At 39.2% G+C, this 24,074-nt stretch overlaps 1 long non-coding RNA gene across 3 annotated transcripts in view; it reads left to right on the forward strand.

The window, feature by feature from the left end:
* The first annotated feature begins 19 nt into the window (after window positions 1-19).
* LOC129041956 (uncharacterized) overlaps window positions 20-24,074 on the forward strand; it is a 161,541-nt gene continuing 137,486 nt past the window's right edge. The window contains exon 1 of one of the 3 annotated variants that reach the window (XR_008504028.2): window positions 20-273. This is a non-coding gene — a long non-coding RNA (uncharacterized LOC129041956). The remainder of the gene's footprint in view (window positions 274-24,074) is intronic. The other 2 variants (XR_008504026.2, XR_008504027.2) reach the window with 2 other exon arrangements.

A 24,074-nucleotide genomic window follows, 5' to 3' on the forward strand; every position in this document is an offset into this window, starting at 1 on the left:
TAGGATGTTATGTGATGTCATAGAAGACTCCATATTACCAGCTGACTCAGTCTAGAATCTTGGTGTGCTCACAGGCTTTGAAGAACAAGCTGCCATGAATCCTACAGCTACAAGGAAATGAACTCTGTTAACTTGAGTGAGCTTAAAACTAGATCCTTCCCCAGTCAAGCCTCCAGGTGAGAGAGAATTCAATCCTGGCTGGCACCTGGATTGCAGCTTACAGAAGACCCAGCTAAGGCCATGTCTGGACTTTAAATCCACAGGAACTGTGAGGTAACCAATATGTGCTATTTTAAGCTATTAAGTTGTGGTGATTTGTTACACAGCAGTAGAAAGCTAATACTGTGGAGCTTGAATCCTGTCCTGCCTGGTCCCATGCCTTGTCCTTTCTCTGCTGAGCTATATGTTTCCAAGCAGAGTCCAACTATACTGTACTGCTTTAGATGAAGACACTCAGGGTTAGATGCAGGCGGCTGAGGACACAGTGTTTGTTATCAGCAGAGTGCTGAATTGGAAATTCTCTTCCACTGAAAATTTAAGGAAACTAACTGAGGTGTTTGTGACAAACTTGAAAGCAGGAGTTAAAGTGGTTCTGCAGAAGCAGTTGCTGTTAATGGTGTTAAAAATGACCAGAAGGCAGAGAAAGCAGAGAAAGATCCAGATAAATGATCTTGTTTCACAACATAGAGACCTTTGGAAAATGAGAAAAGGATAGTTTCTGTGGTCTAAAGGGAGATAAGTTAGATTATGTCAGGGAGAAAATGATGAGGTGTTCAGTTTAATGTTTATAAGAATGCAGACATTTGAAATCTTAGGAAACTGTTATTGGAGACTTAATATGGCTTTTTACTTGTAAATCATACCTTTTTATAAAACAGTATATTAGAAACTATGATAGCAATTATGACTACATAAATTCTTTTCATTTAACTGAAGCCCATGGGGATATCACACAATGTTGAAAAAGAAAGTGACCTGTTCTTCATAAGAAATCTCCAATAGACCAGAGCAAAAGTTACTCTTCCTCACATGTAAATTTCCAGAATTAGATGGGAAATATAAGCAGCAGAGATATGGGGTTAGGGATCTGGGAACACCTGTCAGATGGGCACTAGGTCCCACAGGGATTCTTGTCATTCAGTGCAGACACACTATCATTATTTCAGCAGAGTGGGAAGACCTGTTCTAACATGGAGCATCTGGGAGTGGGGTGTGGAAACCACCACTCTTAGGACCAGAAAAACCAGTGTGAGACTCCAAGTGAACCACTGCTACAAACTCAGAAAGACTGTAGCCATTTTTAAAAAATTGTTATCTTGATGCCAATGGCAAAACAGTGAGGGTATTTACCTTTTAAACCTTCTTCAAATAGGTAACTTTCATGTTCCTCTTGACATGGGCTAAAACTAACCCAGTGGGCATTTTATTAAAAACTAATGGCCTAGACTGGGTGTGATGGCTCACGCCTGTAATCTCAGCACTTTGGGAGGCTGAGGCTGGTGGATAGCCTGAGGTCAGGAGTTCAAGACCAGCCTGGCCAACATAGTGAAACCCCGTCTCTACTAAAAAATATAAAAATTTAGCTGGGCATGGTGGTGGGCACCTGTAATCCCAGGTACTAGGGAAGCTGAGGCAGGAAAATCGCTTAAACCTAGGAGGCCGAGGTTGCAGTGAGCCGAGATTGTGCCATTGCACTCCAGCCTGGGCAACAACAGTAAAACGCCGTCTCAAAAACAAACAAACAAACAAACAAACAAAAAACTAATGGCCTAATCCTAATGTTTTCAAAATGGGCAGAGTTGTCCCATCAATAGAAATGGTTTATAGGATTTAAAAGTAAATGGGAAAGTATTATGTGTCAATGTGTCCAAGAATAAGAAAAGAAGATTAATTGCACATTCAGGGGGAATCTAGTAGAAGAGAACCTAGAAAGCAAAATTGAAACAGCTTTTTTTTTTTAAAGAAATGATAACTTTATTTATATACATTCTTAGATAGCCAAAGTGATGGTAAACATTTAGATTTTTCTTTTATTTTAGTTTCAGGGGTACTTGTGCAGGTTTGCTATATTGAAGCAACTTTTATCCTCTAGTAACCTATGGCTATGAGTCTATTTTTGTGAATTGTTTTAAGTGATACATCACTGATACTGTTAATGGCACAGTATGTGGAAAAGCACGGACATTGATAACTTTGTGTTGAAATAGGATTCTGAATAGTTGGGTAGGAAATACAAAGAAGTCTTTGAAACACTTTAACCAACTTATTTCACTTATGTTTTTCTTTTAATGTATGCATAAAAGTACTATATGATAAAAATCTATGTCTAATTAAACTTAAATGATACATTTCAATTACTATAATTAAAGTTTCAAAATAGTAAGGAAATGTTATTGTTGAATTCATAGCTATTTTTCTTCTTAGTAGTATAGATAATAATGTTACCCCTGTAAATAGATTACATCTTCAATTTGATGATCAAATAAGTTCAGTACTTAGGACTTTTCTTAGGATTAAATAACAGAAATCTTTTTGTAGGAAGCAAACTAAGCTCCAGGAGATTTGCTTGTGTCTTCTTACAGAGAACTGTTTGATACAGGCAACCAGGACTGTATGAGAGGCTGGAAAAGTATCTATCAGTACCACTTATCTGTAGTAAAGACTTTTTTAAGCTCATTTATGATTGCACAACCTAAATAACCATACATGGCTGGGCCTGGGAAAGGCAGAAAGGCAGATGGGTGAGTATTTGCCTGAACTGAGTGATACAGGGCACAGTGCACTTGGAGGAGGAGGAGGGGAATTGAATGAAAACCAGAGGGCAGTTATTAAGGCAAGTAGAACTCTGGGGTTTAATCAGCAGCATTTATCATAAGGTCACGAACAAATTTTATCCAACTCACGGGTCAATATCCTACTATTATAACAGGGATTCTACGGACACTTAGGGTGGTGACATCTTCATGGAATTGCTGATGTCTCTAATTTTTGCAACTGGATCACGTGGCACTCACTTGCAGTTCCTTCCAAATGTAGACTCGAGTTCCTACCCGGTTCAGAATGCGCAGGACAATGACTAGGGCTCAGATAAAATGTCTTGTTGTCAATCCCATATAGACCTTGGTGTAACTTTATTGTTTTTGCCTGGTATTCCATTTCTTGCTTCTTAAATCTTAAGTAGATCCCTTAACTGGGTTCCTAAGACCAAAAGACAGTGCTTTTCACCTACTACATACATGCTGCAAATATTTTCTCCCAGTTTGCCATCACATATTTCTGAAATGCAAAATATATATTTAAATATCATTTATTTTTTTAACACAATTATACATAACATAGAATACATATAAGATATAAAAACCACATATTCATGTAATTAAATATATTGTTATTATCTTTTATCACATCTAGATTTGATAAATGAATAGAGCCTTTCCTTATCCCTGGTGGGTTATGAAAGAACGCTTCCATGTGTTCTAGTACTTGCATGGTTTCATTTTTAATACTTATTTCTCAAGTCAGTTGGAATTTCTTATTTTGTATGGTGCAAGTTAAGGATCCAATTTTATCTTTTTTTCAAATGTCTTTGTTTTTGCTTGTTTTAGAGTCAGGCTCTCTCTCTGTCACCCAGGCTGGTGTGCAGTAACATAATCATAGCTCACTGTAGCCTTGAACTCTGGGGGCTCAACTGATCCTCCTACCTCAGCCTCCTGAACTGTTAGGACTACAGTTGTATACCACCATGCCCAACTAATTTGTTTGTTTGTTTGCTTTTTATAGAGATGGGGAAGGCTGTTGGCAGGGGAAGGTCTTGTTATATTGCCCAGGCTGGTCTTGAACTCCTGGGCTCAAAGGTTCCTCCTGCTTAAGGCTCCCAAAGTGCTGAAATTATAGATGTGAACTACTGCCCATGTCCTCAAATGGCTTATTTTGAATTTTTTGCCCCAGTAATGTAAGACACCATCATCATCATATATTACATTTCCATTTTTTTCTTTGATCAATTCCTGGACTCTGTATTCGATTCCACTGGCCTATCAGTCTATTCAGGTGCCAGCACCACATTGCTTTAGTTATAGAGGCTTCAAAGTCTATTTTCGTATCTAGTAGGATTTCACTTCCTTGTAGTTTTTATTTTTCAATGTTGTCATAGCTATTCTAACATTTTATTTTTTCCTATTGATTTTAGTATTGACTGGTCTAGCTCCATAAAAATGCCTGTCATTTATTTATTTTTGATCATGTTAAGTTTCTAAATCAACTGAGGAAGAACTGATATACTAATGATGGGTTGAATCATCCTATCCCAAAGAGCAAAGGATGTCTTTGTGTTTATTCAAGTCTTCTTCAGGAGTATTTTAAAGTTTTCCTTATAGAGGTTTTGCAAATTTCTTGTTAAGCTCATTCTTAAGTATTTTATATTTTATTTTCTTGCTGGAAATGGGGCTCTCTCCTACATTATATCGTCTGATTATTTTTTGTATTGAAGGCTACTGTTTCTTGTATGTTAATCTGACAATCTGCTTTATTACTTAACTTTTGTTTAGTCTACTTTAACTTTGTTTGCAAATGTATTATCTTTCTATAATATTTTGAGTTAAATGAACTTTTGGAAGATAGTCTGACCTCAAAAACACCATTGTTTTTCAGGAAAAATACATTGCGACTTTTAGAACACAACCCACACATAAAAATAATTGCTTGAATATTTTAGCTATGAATATAAAGAAATGTAAAAATACTATATGTTATTTATTTATTTATTTACTGGAGACAGGGTCTCACTCTGTTGCCCAAGATGAAGTGCAATGGCACTGTCATAACTCACTGCAGCCTTCATCTCCTGGGCTCAAGTGATCCTCCCACCTCAGCCTCCTGAGTAACTGGGACCACAGGCAGGCACCACCATGCCTGGCTAATATTTTTGGATTTTAAAAATAGAGACAAGGTCTTGCTATGTTGCCCAGGCTGGTCTCAAACTCCTGACCTCATGTGATCTACCTGCCCCAGCCTCCCAAAGTGCTGGGATTACAGGTGCGAGCCACTGTGCCCAGCCTAAAAACACTATATGTCATTTTAAAAAACTGTATGGCATGATATGTGCCACTTAATTTATATATTAATATTCTTTTATAGTTTGGATTTAGTGCTATTCCTTTGAATTTTTTTAACTACAGTCTTGTTGTTAAACAAGAATGTGATTAGAGAAATTTGATATTTCTTTTAAGGAAAGACTTTCTTCATTTTTTTCACATTAAATGATATATTAAATATTCTGTATATTTAAAGATTTTTCCAAGTTTGTTGCATTTTTGTAGTCTGGGTAATTCCATTTGCTAAGGCAGCACACTTATTTAGTGCACAATAAATGCTTACCTAAAATATTTTAGGTTTGCTTTCTTTACGAGCTGCTGAGATATAATCTTTTTCAACTCAGCATATTGATTTTATGGCCCCTATCATAGCATCCCAGGTTAGATAAACACCTCAAGAAGCAACTATTCAGGATCCCTGGCTCCACAGAGAACCAAAGAACTTCACATGAAGATATCCTGCAATTTTTTTTTCAGACTTTTTTTCTGTTATCTATATTAAATAAGGAAGGGTGCACAGATTTTGAATTTTAGTTCTAAATGACTGGAATAAATGATCTTTTCTAGGAAAACAGATCTTCACATAGGATCTGAAGAAGTGTTGTAAAATAAATGGAAAATATGACCTCTCTCGCTGGAGTAAGAGATTTTCAGTTAAGTGCCCATTTCCACTAAGTGTTTGTGCTGTACTGAGCTGGGCGATTATTATCAATTGTCTTGGACTCAACCTTCTTGGACTCTCATGAGTAATATTAGCACTGACAGCACAAGATGAACTATGACACAGAGTCCAAAGATTGTAGTTGTGCTGTCAGGGTGATGTGCTATGCACAGGAACAGGCACTCCAGGCATGTCTCAGTAAGCACACTGGGTCCAAGCGGACAAGGACAGGCTGACTTATGGTGTCCTTTGTGCTTGTGCTGCTTCAGCAGAAACTCCCTCCATCCCTCAGCACAACTGTGAGTCTCTTCCAGGGCAGGGTCCCCTGTTCTTTTGCTTATCCTCTAAATGCTGGTTTGGCTGATGGTTGACCTTGACATGTCTGATACTATCTGATTGTGGACAGTCATGTGTTTGCAGGAATAGGCAGAAATTCTAGTGACTGGATAGCATGGTGGTTAAGGGAGCAGTGCCATTCACCACCTGATTCCAACCCAACAGGAAGAATCATGGGCAATGTGTGTGGACGGCGTCTGGGAGAACCTCCCGAACACGCAGCAGACTTCCTTTTTCTTTTTAAAAATAAATGTTATTGTGTACATTTGAAGTTTACAACATGAGGTTATGGGATTCCTGTAGATAGTACAATGGTTACTGTAGTGAAGCCATTGAACATAGCTATCATGTCATATGGTTACTTGGCATGTGTGTGTGCAATAAACAAAAGCTTGTTGTCCTAAGCTGCTGGGATTTTTTTGGTTGTTTTTTTTTTAAATTTTAAGTTCAGGGGTACACGTGCAGGTTTGCTAGATAGGTAAAATTGTGTCATGGGGATTTGTTGTACAGATTATTTTATCACTCAGGTATTAAACCTAGTACCCATTAGTTATTTTTCCTGATCCTCTCCTTCCTCCCACCATACACCCGCAAAGGCCCCAGTGTGTGTTGTATCCGTTTATGTAACCATATTTTTCCTTACTGTGGTGTGACTTTGACTCTCCTGACCAATGCAATTTTGAATCACAATTGGAAGGTGCCGCATCTTCCGCTTTTTAAATTTAACATTATGTCAAAAGCATATGGCAATATTTTAAACTAGTCGCCCTTTTAAAATGAGGAAAGAGTCCCTTAACTTGATGCATCATCATTGACTCAGCTAATTCCTTATGGTCAATTATTTAGATTTCCTCTCCTCTCCCAATTCATAGAACTTCTTCAGATTAATTTTCAAGAATGAGTTATTGATTTTAATTAAATTATAAATTAACATATTTCTTCCTAGTCTCAAAACACGTAAAAGTTCGAACATCTGTAGTGGGTCACGCCGAGTGGAGCCAATACACTGTGCCTAACAGATGAACTTCACAAGGATTGTAAATGTGCCATTGAATACAAGAGATAGGCCTATGCTAAGCACCGTGCTGGAGTCTGTAGGTTCACCATACGGGGCTGGGGTGCTAGTCTCGCTTTTTGGCCAGAGACTTACTAGTCGTGCGCTGTCACTGGCTTCTCATGGCAGCCGCTCTAACCTGCGTGCGCCGTCCCTTATGTGCCCTGCTAGTCGCTCTGCAGGACTCCTGCCTTGTGCGGAAGCTTCCCTAGGGCTGCAAAGACTGGAGGCTCTGAAGGATCTGATTGGCACTGGAGGAAGGGAGGCGTTACCGCCCCGCTATGAGAGCTCGACCAATGGGAGCTGGAAGCAGTGGGGACCCGCCGTAGATACCTCTTGCATCATGCCTCAGATAGACGGTTTGAAGATACAGTCAACTTGTCACCAAAATGTGTCCCGTCCTCCAGTCATGCACTCTGGGTTCGCCCTCCTTCCTTTCCGGCCTTTCTGCATTTTCCCTTCACTCTTGCTTCACTGGGATTGAGCTCCTCTCAAACATCTTGGCTTATGAAGTTTTGCTCAGGCTTTGTCTTCTAGGGAAGCTGGCCATACAAATTACTATTATTTGAAAAGACACTGGAAAAATGAGGGGAAAACGAGCTAAATTACTCTTTTTTTGTATTAGCACTTTGACACTACACTCACTTTTTTTTGAGACGAAGTCTGGCTCTGTCACCTGAGCTGTAGTGCAGTAGCACAATCTTGGCTCACTGCAACCTCTGCCTCGCGAGTTCAAGCGATTCTCCTGCCTCAGCCTCCTGAGTAGCTGGGGTTATGGCTGCTCGCCACCACACCTGGCTAATTTTTTGTATTTTTAGTAGAGACGGGGTTTCACCATGTTGGCCAGGGTGGTCTGGAACTCCTGACCTCAAGTGATCTGCCCGCCTAGGCCTCCCAAAATGCTGGGATTACAGGCGTGAGCCACCGTGCCCGGCCTACAATCACTGTTGTAACATGGCTAAATATATTGCAAAGGAGGCCAAAGATCCTCATTCAAACTCATATTAACTTTATACCAACAAAAAGCTTTGGGGTTTGCACAGCTCAGCTTACAGAGGCTTTTAAGATATTCATAAGCACTAGAGATATACTTTGTGCATGTCACTGGGATACCTTGAGCAGCGGCAAAGAGGGAGAAAAATATAATCTTTCAGGAGACAGAAAAAACAGGTAGATATATTGGATGATGATTAGGTGCTTGGGGAGACTACTTGTATCTACTACACTTTTTTTAACTGTTGCTCTAACAAGATATGTAATTATAAGTAGAAAGTGGAAGTAGTATATCTTATATAAACTAATAAAGAAAATATATTAAATATAAAAAACACAAATGTAATGCATTTTGCCAATGGTTTTAGGTTCCTTGAACAAGTAGTTTGTTTATTTAAAGTTTATGGCTGAAAAGTATATCTAGGAAGAAATGAAAGTCCTCTATAATGTTTGTCCTGAAAACTTAAGTCTTTTAAATCATGTGTACAGTTACAACAGGCAAAACAATTTTTGTGTTATGCCCTTGAATAGTTCTTGCTCACCAATCATTTAAATTGTGTAGCTTTCACTTCAGTCCTTGTCATGACACATTAGGGTGAGGATGTGTGATGCACCTACCCAAGCAAGGCACTGTAGAACATGTCTCACTGTTTTGCCGCTGAGCAGATGAGAAGCTGGGTATTCATCCGCCACTGTCCGTCTGTCGTTGACTGAGTGCTGTTTCCAGAATCACTCACTCTCTTGCTTTGCATGTGGGCACAGAGTGTTCCCACATCAATATCAAGCTGGGCAATGGATTCCTGTATTTCTCAAACCCTATCATCCTATCATTCTGGGGGGTGTGTTCTGTATTTCTGAAAAAGCCCTTCTTTCCAAGGGCTTTTGTGGGATCCTCTGGGAGCTCAGCTTCTTAGGCTAGAAGTGCCAGGGAATTACATCACCAAATTCCCCCTTCTACTGGGGCTGCTGGTAAGTACCCTACCTCCTCCTGTAAGATACTGTAAAATTTGCAGGCATTTGTTTACCCTAATGCTACTCAAAATATGCTTTGTTTTCTGGTGCAAACACTTTATAGGCTTGTTAAATTAAGTTTAGCGTAAAGCTGTGTCCTCATGGATTTTAAGTTCAGCCTTAACATTACTCTGTATATAGTGAACTGTAACTTAACTAGATATGGAAACAGTCTGTAAACTACTCTTGTACCAATCAGCTAGTTTCAGCCAATGAAAGGTGGCCAACTGTTCCAACCAGGTTCAAATAAGGCAAACACTGAGCTGTAACAAATCCAGTTTTTTTTGTACCTCACTTCTGCTTTCTGTACATCACTTTCCTTTCTCTAGTCATAAATCCCCTCCAAGCATGTGGCAGCACAGAGCCTCTCTGAACCTATTCTGATTCTGGTGGCTGCTCAATTTGCAAATCGTTCCCCAACAGATGGTATCAGAAGTGGGACCTGCAGTGGGGCATCTAGCAACCCCCAGGAGCATTGAGTGACCAGGCATGGTACCCACTGGGCTCAGGGTGTCCATTGTTCTCTCGAAGCAACTGAGAATTGTGGGTAAGTTTTCTCTTAGATTCTGAAACTCCATGGAGTTCTGTTTTGAGTTCTTCCTTTGTAGGTATCCTTGGGCATAGACATGGCTATTTGGTATCCAGGATGACTGGGGAAGACAGGAAGGGTACCTGTAGTCATAGTTTCAAAATTATTTTCAGTAATTCAAAATCTTAAAGTCATCTTATGTTAAATTAAGTAATAGATAATCATAAAATGGCTGAGTCATTTCTAAATAAGTTAAAATACTGAAACATTAATTATTAAACATAAATACAGGTTAACATATGTTATCTTATTTTCACATGATATAGAACAGCTACATATATTTAGATCTGTTAAACAAAAAAGTGAGAAGCATAGCTTTCAAAAAATTATAAAGTGGTTTTCTCTTCAAATAGTTTTGTAAAATAATTCAAAATTACTTCCTAGGGTTTTCACAAGCAATTAGGGTTACTAAGAGTTAAAATTGTAGTTAATATACGTAATTAAAACTACTAGATATAAAAGAAACAATTCTGTATACAGAGTATAAAAATAGCAAGATATATTTTTGGTAAGAAAAGTTATAAAAGCATAAAAAATGTGCATTTGTTAAGAACATATAATTTTGTCCAGTTTAGAAGTTACTTAAAAGTCGTTTCAAATTAAAAGAATAAAAAATATGTAGGTTAACTAACTAAATATAAAAAGTTGGAAAGTATCTCAACTATGATCATTTTAAAATAGTTTCCACAGTTAATTCCTTAACTTTGATGCATTTCTAGTCTATTGTTGAAGGACTCAAATGTATTTTGTATTTCCTTCAATGAATTCTCTAGCTGTAGAATTTCTATTTGGTTCTTTTAAAAAATCTTTTTGGTAAGTTTCCTATTAATATCTTGAATTATTATTCTGATTTCTTTGTGTTGTTTTTCAGAATTCTCTTGAACCTCATTGGGCTTCTTTAAAATCAATATTTTGAATTCTTTAGCTAGGATTCTGAAGATTTCTTTTTTATTAAGGTTTATTGCTAGAAAATTATTGTGTTTCTTTGGAGGTGTCATATTTCCTTGTTTCCTGTTTCCTGTTTCCTGTGTTGACCTTTGCACATCTGATAAGACTCTTTCCTGGAGATGTATCTCAGTGTTAGTTGGGTGGCATACTTCCCTTTGATTCTGGGTACGTGCAGTAGGGTAGTCTCTGATTTCTTTGGCTGTAAACAGTGTTAGTGGTACCTGTGATTTCCTCAGTGGGCTGTGTGGCAGTTTTAGTGAAGGCTGTGGTAAAGCTGTGCTGGGGACTGTGATGCCAGTGGGCCAGTCTGCAGGCCAGTGGTGGCAGTGGTGGGCTGGGTGTGCCTATCTTTGTGTCCCAGGGCAGTGTATTCTGGTACCTGTGTTGATAGCTACCAGCAGGCTGATTCTTGGGCTTCAAGGTGGCTTGCTTGGATTCTGGCAGTGGCAGCAGTAGACTGAGCAGGGGGGCAAGTTCTCAGTTCCTCAAAAGTCAGTGTGGCATGGGCAATGTCTGCAGCAGTGGTGAGATGATTCTCTGGATCTGCAGCAGTGTGCACTGATGGTGGTGGTGCTGAGTGGCCCACTCTGCAAGTTCGCAGGTGGTGCTGGCGGGTAGGTGCCAGCTGTGTTGGTAGCGATTGGGAGTTTAGAAGCAACAACCTCAGGCCCCTGGGAAGAGTGATCAGGTGCCCAAGTTGGCGGCTTGGGCAATCCCCAGGAACCTGGGCTGTGTGCTCTGTCTGGGGAGGGTGGGGGGCAAGGCTGGGCTGGGCAGGCTTGTGCTGAGGCCCTCAATGATGAGAATCGGCACTGGTCATGGGGGCTGGGGATGGTGCAGTCCTCAGCCAGACAGAGTACTTGTGTGAGGGGTTGTGGTAGCTGCACTGAAGCCCTGCCAGTGGAGAAGGTGGAGCTGTCCTCAGTGAGCACAGCCCAGTCCAGCAGGTGGAAAATGCACATCCCGCTCACACTCCGGTCTAGGCAGGGTTCGCTCTCCAGCCCCAACAGCGGTATCCTGCGCCTAGCTCACACTCCCACTCCAGCTACAGAAGCCCTCACCCAACTGGCAACCAAGCCCACAATTTTGCTGTAGGAGGTTATTTCTTGTCATTAAGAGTTTTAAAGCCAAACATAATTTTAAAAAGGGAAGCAGAGGCTGCTGTGTCATTCATTTGCTCTGTAACAAGAACCCAGTGGGAGCCCAGCTACTATGGCATCTAAAAGTAAAAGCTCTTGGCATCCTGAGCTGTGGCCAAATTCTGCCATCCCTTTGGCTTTTAAGCCATGGAAATTGATTTTAGATCCTCAGGGTTAGAATTACTCACCCCGTTCACAATATTATAATTCTTTAAAAAATGTCTTGTGTGATTGCACTAGAGTTTGCAATGTACATTTATAACAAAGTACACTTAATACTAAAATGCTTCATAGGTAGTGCTGATATCTATCAGAGTTTTCCCAATTCTTCTCTTCCTTATAAAACTGCTGTCATTAATTACACATATTCATATAATATAATCATGCAATATGTTGTTTTTGTCAGCTTAAAAGAAAGAAGCCTAAGCATAAAATGTAATATGAAGAGTATACTTGAACCAAAGTGAGGACAGCTGCCTGGGACACACTTCCAAGTGGCCTTGGGGAGTGCTCTGTCACCTTTGTTACAAGCAGGTTTTTAAATGCAAAAGGGAACAAGTAATGGGCTGATACAAAATTGTTTGACAGGAAGTCTCATAAGAGAATTTACTTTTACCTCTACATATTATTTATCTTTTCTTGATGGTTTCTTTATGTAGACTGAGTTTCTGAATATATCATTTTATGTTTCCCTGAAGAAATGTTTATAAAGATATTTTTTAAAAGCAGATTTAGGTTCAGAGCAAAATCAGACAGCAAGGACAGAGAATTCCCGTATACCCTTCACTGCCACACATACATAGCCTCCCCACTACCAATATCCTGGTCCAAAGTGGTATATTTGTTACTGTCAATAAACTTTTGTTGACTTTCACTGGTCAATATCACCAAAAGTTCACAGTTTACATTAAAGATCATTTTGGGGTTGTACATTTTATAGGTTCTGACAAATCTGTAATGACATGTATCCATTATTATAGTGTCATGCAGAATAGTTTCACTCCCCCAAATATCCTGTCTTCTGCCTATTATCTCTCCCTTTCCCCTAGTCCCTTGCAATCACTTATATTTTTACTGTTGCCACAGTTTTGCCTTTTCCAGAATGTCATACAGTTGAGACCATACAGTATGTAGCATTTGTAGATTGATTTCTTTCACTTAGTAATATGCATTTCCATTTCTTCTATATCTGTTCATGCCTTGATACTCATTTCTTTTTAGCACTAAATAATATTTCATTGTCTCAATGTACCAGAGTTAACTCATTCATTCCCCTGCTAAAAGACATTGTAGGAGCCAAAGAAAGCTTCCCCTCCACTCTCTGAAGGTTCACTGAAAAGTCAACTCACAAAAGAAGATTATTAGGAAAAATGGAATCAAATTTATTAATATGCACATAAAGGAGAACCATAGAGTGATTACCTCAAGCCCCAATGCGGTTCAGAAACTTATATACCGTCTTGAGGTTACTGAAAGAATGGGGGCTTGGATCATCGTGAAACAGATTACTGTGGCAAAATAGGTTATGGGAGGGGGAGAAGAGAAGGCCTGGCTAGCAAAGGTGGACGCATTATGTAAATACACTCTCACAGATGGTAGTCCTCAGAAAGAATAAATGGTAAATGTCTCTTTCAGTTGCTTAAAGGTGTCAGACTCTCAGTTTATCATTCCCAGATCCAGACAAGGAAAGGCCTCAGAAAAAGCCAGGCTGCATCAATGCAGATCTCTACAAAGCAAATCTCCCCTACAAAAGACAACTTTTCATTTCTTCTTGTACGTTCAGCCCTTCTTAATATCTATCTTCAAGGAAATATATTTTAGGGTGAAATATTTGAATTTTCTTCAACATCTGGGTTGCTTCCCAGTTTTGGCAATTATGAATAAAACTGCTGTAAACATCTATGTGCAGGTTTGGAGTTGGACGTACATTTTCAGCTCCTTTGGGATCAATATCCAAAAGCATGATTGCTTTATCTAGTACTAAGAGTAAGTTTAATTTTGTAAGAAACTGTTGAACTGCTGTTACAGTATGTTCCTAGCCAACAGGCAGAATGGGCTCCCTGTGGCTAACTGAGGTGATCAAAGTTAAAATAGAATGAGTTGGCCATGTCTGGGTGAGGAAGCTGTTGTGTATTCTGTGCTTGCAGAAAAATGTTGTAAACATGTCACAGGACCTCTCTTTCTACAATCAAGCCAAACCAGTTCTTGTTGGCAGTGCTGAGATACACTACAGCTGGAAATTCCCCAACTTACTTCAAACAAACCACCTGGTCCCAACTGACTGACCATCTGGAATCAGCCAATTAAGAGAGACTGGTGATTTGGGACTTAAAGGTCCCCCAATCAAGATTCTGTTCTCATTCCCCTGACTCCTCTCTCCTGCCCTGCAAGTTTTGCCTTTATCATCACTCATTCTCTAACCTCACCCCCTCAGGAAAGGCTTTCATTTTACAGTGGAGGCTGTATCTCCCCAGTCCACAGATTTTTTTTTTTTTAAGAAAATAAAACTCTCCTTTTCTCCTCTGCAGATCCCATGGTCTTTTGTTAACACTGTCTTTCAAAGTAGCTGCACGATTTTGCATTCCCACCAGCAATGAATGAGAATCCTCATTGCTCCAAATCCTTGCCAGCATGTGGTATTCTCAGTGTCCTGGATTTTTGCCATTCTAATGGATATGTAGTACTACTTCACTGTTGCATTACCTCTCTACTTACGTTACCCATTTGTCCTTGCATTTTGTCTACTTCTTCCATTAGAGTCCTTAGCATATTAATTATAATTACAGTTATCTTACATTCCCTGTTTGATAAATCCAAAATCTGGGTCTTGTCTGAGTCTAGTTCGGATGCTTGCTTTGTATCTTCAGACTTTTTTGTTTTAATGCCCTTGATATGTCTTGCAACTTTTTTCTTGAAAGGCAGACATGACGTATGAGGTAATGGGAACTGAGGCGAATAGGCTTTTCCTGTGAGGTTTTATGTTAATCTGTTAGGGGGATGGGATGCATTTAATATTTGCTGTTGCTGCATGTGTCAGAGATTTCAATTGCCTATAGTGTCCTTGTTTTCTGTCTCCTTTGTTTTCTTGGGTTTTCCCTAAAATCTCTTTCTAAATAGCATATTGATGGAAATCAAAATATTTAACCTCAAGATATACTTCTTTGACATATTTTGAGATGACTGTTCATATGGCCTGCAAACAGAAGTAGCCCTGAAAAGCTGTCTTTTATGGGGGAGATTTGCATCTGTAGAGACTCAGCATTGATGCAGCCAGGCTTTCTCTGAGGTCCTTGTTTGTCTGGCTCTAGGAAAGATTAACTGAGAGTCTGACACCTTTAAAGTTATGAAAGAAACATTTCCCATCTATTCTCTCTGAGGGCTGCTGCCTATGAGACTTCATCAATATAAAAAAACAGCCTTTGCTAGCCAGGCCTGCTCTTTCCGCTCCATAACCTGTGTGGCCACTATATCCTAATTTACCACCATCACCTGTTTATGGCCATACACTGAACCCCTGTTTCTTCTGCAATTTCAAGATGGTAAACAAGCTTCTGTATCTCATTGGGGCATTGGGATAATCACTCTGTGGTTCTCCCCATGCATGTTAATAAATTTGTATGCCATTTCTCCTATAAATCTGCCTTTTGTAAGTTGATTTTTCAGTGATCCTTCAGAGGGCTAAGGGAATCCCTTAGCCCCTACAGTGTGCATCTTGTAGGTTTTAAAGCTGAAATCCCCTGATATTATACTGAGGCCTTATTGATGTGGTGGTAAGGTGCAAGGGGAGGGTAAGTATTTTATAATTCTGTGAGTAAATTCAGCCTTTCAGTGTGCCTATGTCCCTGGGTTGTGTACCTTGAGAAATAAAAGTATAATTCTAAGCCCCCAATCAACTGAATGTGCCATCTCTTGGCCAAGGGGACCTGAGAGTAATCTTGAAAACAGTTCTTGGCCATGACAGGATGGGAGGGGTAAGACACACCTTGTTACACTTCCTTCCTAGCTAAACATGATTAGGATCAGGTTTTCTTCCCTAAAGACCTAACAGAAACCAGCCCTTTCCAGAGACTCCACCTCTGATATCAACCAACCACCTGCTGATGCCCCTTCTTTTTTGCCTGATAAGAAACCATTGACCACAGAGTCATTCTGGCCATACTACAGAGATTGCACAGTGAGGATTTTCATGTCCTCTGCTTCACCTTTTGATGTTGGATGCCTGAAAACACCCTTGAATCATGCGAATGCCACTACGTTTTCATGGGACCCATGAAGGAGCATCAAGCTCAGCCTCAGGTGTGTGTGTTTCCCCTTTTATAAGTCTTCATTACTCCTATAGCTTATCAAATATGTATATTTGCAAACCCCACTCAGCATAAATTCTGTTCCCTTTGCCCCTCCCTAGAAGTATAGAGGCTATGCTTCCCAACCTGTCAGAATGGCCAACCTGTCAGAATGGCCAACCTGCCAGAATGGCCAACCTGCAGGCTGCAGCCCTTTATGAGAAATACAGTTCTCCTTTCCTGGTTTATGAACCTTGTCATTCTTCAGTTGATAACTTCTCAAGTCTTAGTTTCTCTCCTCCTTAAGTGAGACAGAAAGGCTGGAATGTGCGGGAATTGGGTTATTTCCCTTCTCTCCTCTCAGATGAGGCTTTAGTAAAGTTTTTCTGTATGGATTGGTCTTTGCTATGGAGAAGGCTCTAGAAATATTCCAAAATGGTTATTTCCTTACCCTCTTCCTGCCAGAAACATGAAGGGTTTTTCTTGGCTCTTCAGCATGAGAACATGGTGGGGTTCCTAGAGGTAAAACCCTTGAAAAAGGGGTCCCCCTAAGGCTCTAGATACCAGGAATCTCTCCCTCTCATACTAGTGTAAATTTTACTTCTAGCACTTCCTCAAGGTTATTGTTTACGTGTTCCTACCAGCTTGTGGCTCTATTGGCATTTGAACCAGATAGGCTGATCTTGACTGCACTTTCCTATATGCAGTTGTCTCTTCAGATTTTGGGCTGGCAATTTTCCCTGTGAACTGAAGGAAAAAAGGAACTTCTATTTGAGGAATGCAAGTCCTTTTAATGATCAGGCCCAGGGCGAGATTAAAATGAGACAGAAAATCATACCTTACTCCCCCACTTGAGTTATGTATTCATCTCTTGAAACTGGTTGTGATTGCCCCAAGTAGCTATAAATTAACCTAATAGGCTGGGCTCAGTGGCTCACGCCTGTAATCCCAGCACTTTAGGAGGCCAAGGCTGGCAGATCACCCGAGGTGAGGAGTTTGAGACCAGCCTGGCCAACATGGTGAAACCACGTCTTTACTAAAAATACAAAAATTAGCCAGGTGTGGTGGTGTGCGCCTGTAATCCCAGCTACTTGGGAGGCTGAGGCAGGGGAATCGCTTGAACCTGGGAGGTGGTGATTGCAGTGAGGCAAGATCGCACCACTATACTCCAGCCTGGGTGACAAAGAGAGACTCTATCTCCAAAAAATAAGATAAAAAATAAATTAACCTAATAATGCCATACAGGACACTATAAACCACACCCTATAGCTTAAGAATGTATAGCCAATCACTAATCAATGTTATTTCTATAAACCAGCGAGAATTCCTGGCAAACAATCTTGTATCAGCCCACTCATTCTCCCTCTTTTTTTTTTTTGGCTTTTAAAAATCCACTTGTAACTGCTGCTAATAGGAGTGTGTATTCAGGGAAACTTGAATGTATGTTCTTTGGTTGCAATTGGCAAGCTTTGCACAAATAAATTTCTTCTTACTTATTTTAATTTTGCCTCAGCCTCTTCTTTTGTAAACCAAAAATGAAATTAAAAGCCCCTAACCAATGGAATGGATCCTTTCTTTTGGCCAAAGACATTCCAGAGTAAAACTGGAAAACTAGTTCAGGCCACAATGGCATGGACAGGTTGGACATGCATTATTACACTCTCCTCCCTTTGGAATTCAGGCACAATTAACCAGCATTAACAGTAAAACAGAGATCTTAAGAGTGAGAAAACAGACTCTTTGTAGCACAAAATATCAAATTCCAACCTGGCTCTAATATAGCATCAGATGATAGGTAGCAGGCTCTGAAAGAAATTGAAGTATTTTACTCTAAAATATATTCCTTTGACATATTTTGAAATAGCACTGCAAAGCTGTCTCTTGTGGGGAACGTCTACATCCTATTGAGAATCTCCCTTTGTTTTCAGATCGTTTCTTGATGCAAGAGAGATTTAACTAAGAGTGTGACACATTTTTAGGTCTGATAAGAGACATTTATCATCTATTCTCTCTGAAGCCTGCTAACTGGAGGCTTCATTGACATAATAAACACCATGGTCTCCACAACCCCTTATCTCAACCCAGACACTCCTTTCTGTTGATTCTAGGTCTTTGGATAATATCCTAACTCTTTCAATCAATTGCCAATCAGAAAAATCTTTGAATCCACTTATGACCTGGAGGCATGCCCCTACCCTGCTTCAGGTTTTCCTGCCTTTCCTTACCAAACCGATGTACATCTTACATGAATAGATTGATATCTGCCTGTAACTTCTGCCCCCTGAAATGTGTAAAATCAAGCTGTTACCCAACCACCTTGGGCACATGTTCTCGGGACCTCTTGAGACTGTGCCTTAGGCTTTGGCCACTCATAGTTGGGTCAGAATAAATCCCTCCAAATATTTTACAGAGTTTTACTCCTTTTTAATAAGAGAAGGTTTAATAGGCAGAAGAGAAGAGAAAGAGAAACAGCTCTCTCTATATATAGAGAGGGGTCTCCTAGTGGAAAGGACTGCCTGGTGGCAAATTTGCTGGATTTTATAGTCCCCCTTTTTTATCAATACCTTTTAGGTTGACATATCTGGCATAAGTCAGCAGGATTCAGAGTGACCTCCCCAACCATCTGAACATGGCATTTGGTACCAGCATGACCATTTGTCTTCAGAAGTCCCACCAGGTGTCGCTGGTCAGTTCTCCTGAATTTTGACCTCTCAACCTTTTGGTCTTATTTGGGCTCGCTTGGTCCCATTTGGACCTCTTATTCGGGCTGTTTCTCTTTCTCTTCTCTTCTGCCTATTAAACCTCCTCCTTGGTAATTTTACCAAGGCTTTAACTGGAATGGCATATTTTCAAATATGACCAGACTGCTTTGGGGAATGCAGGTTGAGTTTACAGAGCCAATAAACAGCCTGTACCTTGTTTACATGATTCCTTTACAAAGTTTCTATTCTTGCAGTAGGTAAAGAGTGTTATCTTCTGACCGGCCCAGGACCCTCAAGTTATTTTGGCACCTTGAGAAGATAGGAATTCACCCAATTTGCACAAGTATTACAGACAGTCTGATGAGAAGTCTTTCACTTGGTTAGCCTCAAGGGTTTTAAAAGTCTCATCTGAAATTTCTTATGAAATAAGTCCCAGCAAAGCCAACTTTAAAATAACCAATATGGCCATTCTGTATTCTTGTTGCACTTTATGCAAATAAGCAGGCCAAGTATAATAAGACTAAAACTTGTTTTGCAAATAAATTGGTCCTGCTAAGATCATCTTTGATAAAAATGGAGAATTGGAAAAAGAAAAAAGTATGTTTCAGAAGGAAGTTATAGTATATCTATTGTTAGCTTATAGCCTTGTTTGTTATTTTTGAGTTTTATTATTTGTCTACAATTTGGAGTAGATGCTGAATCACTTCTTGGCAACAACAAATCTCTATAAAAGATCCCAGTTTAATTTTCTTTATAAAATAACCCAGTTTTAGTTGACGCCCTGATGAAATAGATTTTGTTGTTGTTGCTGTTGTTGTGGCACACAAATCCTCTTTTGATTGTGCACTATGTTTCTACTATTTAATTTTTAAACGTTATTTATTTTTCATTGTTTTACTTCTTCTGAAAAAACTAAATTCATAGTACTCTAATGAGTAGGTATAATTCAACAAGTGACAGCAGCCATAGATCAGTGACTTTGACAACACTACTCAGCAACGAATCTTCCCAGCAATGACAGACATTTTGACACTCAACTTTTGATCATCAATTCTTTCAAGAATAAAGATTTTAGATCAAAAAAGGGAAATGAGAAAAGAAAAGAGCTTTTATCTGAGGAAGGCAAGTTCTATTAGTTATCAGGCCTGGACAATAAGATGAAACAGCAATCCCATCCTACTCTCCACTTTGAGTTATGTATTCCTCTCTTGAAACTGCTTGCTATTGTTACAAGTAGCTATAAATTAACTTAATAATGCCATACAGGACACTATAACCTATACCCTGTAGCTTAAGAATGTACAGCCAATCATTAATAAGTGTTATTTCTATAAACAAATGAGAAATAACTTTCTATAAACCAATGAGAAACAAACAACTTTCTATCAGCCCACTCACTGTTCCCCATTTTTTGCCTTTGAAAATCTGCTTGTAACTGCTGCTAATAGGCGTGTGTATTCAGGGCAACTTGAATCTACTCTCCCAGGTTGCATTTCTCAAGTTTGGCTCAAATAAACTCTCTACTTATATTAATTTTGCTTCAGCTTCTCTGTTTTAGGTCAACAGGCCAATTTTCTGAAGGGCCTTGGGAAATTGATTTTTCAGTGTCTTTAGCTTTTTTTTTCTTATTGTAAGATGAGATTAATGACTTCCAAGCTTTTTATGTGTTACAACTGAAACCAGAAACCTAACCTTTTAAATATATATGGTATTATGTGGAATATTTATTCACCTGGATTCTACATCAAACCAAAATTGAAAAGTGAACTATAATTTTTCTTTTCTGTCAATCTACTATTTTTCTTGTATTTTCTGCTGACTGAATAAAACAAAGTATGTTTCTTCAATGAGAGTTTTCTACACAGACTGATCTGTACAACACCATCTTTATATTTTGGCAACATTCACAAATTATTTGGATAGGCTTTTTATTTTGGAAGATTGCCTCCACTCATTCTCTATTACTGTTCCCAAGTTTGGAGCTATACATAAAATTATTCTGTTTAGGCTTCCCATGAATGCCACAGATATTTTTATTTTAGTGGAATTGGGGAAAGAGATAGCACCTCTATATTTCTTTTTTAAAGCACATACTTTTCATTTAAGAGGTACAGAAATTACCACAATTAGTTCCATTTTAATGTAATTACTTCTTAAAGATTATAAATAAGAATACAGGATATACTCATGGAAATGTATTTAGAGAAAGAAAAATTAGAAAAAGAGAGAATGTAAGTTTATACAATAAATAATATGCAAAATATTTTGAGAATATCTTAATAATTTAAATATCATAGTGTCATAGTGTTAGTCATTTCCATTCACTTGTTAACTATTCATATGTACATTTTTGCAGATATTCTTTATTATTCCATCATCATCTCAAACCTCTTGGGTATAGTGTTTGAATGCTACTCTGACCATAAATTCCAATAAAACCTAGGAAAAAATGAAACTACTATATTAACTGAAAGGGTAAGCAATAAGAATAATATTTTCTAACTTCCTTGAATAAGAAGAATCTTGATGATGATTGTTATTTATTAATTCCAGAGAGAAAGGAACAAGCTAGTGAGTCAGGAGAAAGAATTATAGCTTATTAAGTTCATTTACTTCAATTGTGAGGAATAGAAAGTTAATGAGATTGAATAGGTAAGTGGCTAATACTTATGGAGAACAAATATTGAAATCTTTTAAATATGATTTTTCAAACTTAAATGGCATAAAATTTGAGAATATCAATACTTTATATGAGTACCAGCATTAATGAGTCCAATTTACTCCCTTAAGCTTTAGCAAGCTCAAATCATATATTTTTCAGACGGAAAGGATATTATAAGCCCTTCTTTCTGCTGTGTTCTCATAAATCTCTCTAATGCTAGACCTAGGCCTGTATTGAGTGGAAAACTCAATGTAGACTTCAGAGTTTCCTGAAGAGAAAAGTTCAGAACTTGGTGACCCAGCCTTTAAGTTGCATTTGAGCATGATAGTGTCAAATGCAGAAGGTGATCTTTTTCCACTCCTGAGAACAAAGGTGCTAAGTAAGTAGCCCCAGGTTCTACATTCCTAGAAGTGTCAGCTTTGGGATCTTCCTTCCATTGCTGTGAGGTGACATCTCCCCGACCAAAACTAGTAATATGATTCAGAAGAAGAGGAAGTCTCATTTTTCAAGAGGCCAAGATTCTTGGAACTGGGGAAGGGAACACTTCCCCAGACTTAAGAATGAGATGCCTTAGGGTGTCCATGTGCCTACAAGAAAAAATTCCTTAGATGACTACCTGCTTTACTATCAGAATTGCTGATGTCTCTCTATATTGCTGAATTATGGAAGACAACATTGGAGAAAACTTGTTGGGTGGATTCTGCTCAGAAGGGAATAGTCCTCAATCACCATGTTCATTATTTTTCTTAACAACCCTTGACTTCTCAGTTTTTGATAGGTCAGGTGGATCCCACATATACCTGCAGTCCATGCATTGATAGTGAATAACACATGAGAATTGGAGCTCTAGTTATGTAAATCAAAAAAAGGCAACAGGAGACAAACTTATGCTTCCAGGAAAATGGAGTAGACATACTTCTCCCAATTCTTTCTACTAAGTACAGCGAAAAACCTGGACATTAAATATAAAATAAATGCAAAAATACCCTGAATGTTGGAGAGAAGAAAGCAGACCAAGTAGGTACTTTGGATTAAAAAACAACACATTGGTGAGTTCCCTAGCTTTTATTTTTTGTCTTCTATATACCAGTTTAGAGGCTGGAGAAGCCAGAACTCCAGAAGTACCAACACGTTTAGATGAAGAATGCCCTAACAAAAGCTCTTTCTCTCTTATGTAAGGAGTAGGAGAGGGACAGCGTAGCAAGAGAGAACCTTTAGAAAATAGTGACTACTTCAACCAAAAACCACGGAAAGAATTGTGGCCCCACCCTACCCTTGCCAGCAAACATGAGTGGGGAGCCTAGATTTCTACTTTTTCAAGGCTGTAGCAAAGCGTCCCAACCGTCCCGTTAGGGTGGTGTCAGATAAGGCCATCTGTGCCTGGCATTAATGAGCCCCTTCCCCCTTTCCCACAGGATCAGTGTATGTGAGAAGTTTGGACTTCTACCCCCACCTGGCAATAATAAGGTACCCCTTCACTTTCCCACTGAGGTAGTTTCAGAAAAGGCCTACTGTAAATATTTTCACAACTTCCCAGCAGTACGGAAGTCACACCTCTCCCATGATGTCAGTGGTGACAAAGTATGGAGCACTAATGAAGCACTCCAGCCCACACCAGCCAGGAAGGTATAAGTGAAGGCTCAGTCAGACACCAGAATTTCCACTTCCACTTAGCAATAACAAAGAGCTTCCCCCCATCCGGTGTTAGTGAAAGTTTATGGGGAACCTGGACTTCTCTACCCAATTGGCAGTAACGAGGTGGTACCTCCTCTTCTCACCCCAGATTGGTGTCAGAGGAAGACAGCCAAACCAGAAAGTGTAAATAAGATCTAAAATCTAATAAAAATGTACACAATGTTCAGGTTTTAATAAAAACATTACTAATCGTTATCAAGAACCAGGAAAGAAATTGAATGAAAAAAGACAACAGGTGTCAACGCTGAAAGACAGAAATATTAGATTATCTGATAGTTTAAAGCAGCCATCATAACAATGTTTCAGTGAGCATTTGCAAGCACATTTGAAGAAATGAAAAATATTGAAAGTCTCAGAAAAAATAGAAGAGATAATAACAAAATATTTTATTTTATCTATTTTTTACTTTTATTTTTAATTAATTTATTTTTTTGAGATGGAGTTTTGCTCTTGTTGCCCAGGCTGGAATGCAATGGTGTGATCTTGGCTCACTGCAACCTCTGCCTCCTGAGTTCAAGTGAATCTCCTGCCTCAGCCTGACGAGTAGCTGGGATTACAGGTCTGCACCACCATGTCCAGCTAATTTTGTATTTTTAGTAGAGACAGGGTTTCACCATGTTGGTCAGGATGGTCTTGAACTCCTGACCTCAGGTGATCTGTCCACCTCAGCCTCCCAAAGTGCTGGGATTACAGGCGTGAGCCACTGTGCCCGGCCATATTTTATTTTATGTTATTATTTTTGAAACAGGGTCTTGCTGTGTCACCCAGGCTGGAGTACAGTGGTGGAACTATGGCTCACTGCAGCCTTGATTTCCCAGGCTTAAGTGATCCTCCTATCTCAGCCTTCCAAGTAGCTGGGATCGCAGGCATGCACCACCACACTGGCTACTTTTTAAATTTTTTTGTAG

Source organism: Pongo pygmaeus, chromosome 7 (assembly GCF_028885625.2).
Source record: "Pongo pygmaeus isolate AG05252 chromosome 7, NHGRI_mPonPyg2-v2.0_pri, whole genome shotgun sequence".
NCBI classification, from domain to species: domain Eukaryota; kingdom Metazoa; phylum Chordata; class Mammalia; order Primates; family Hominidae; genus Pongo; species Pongo pygmaeus.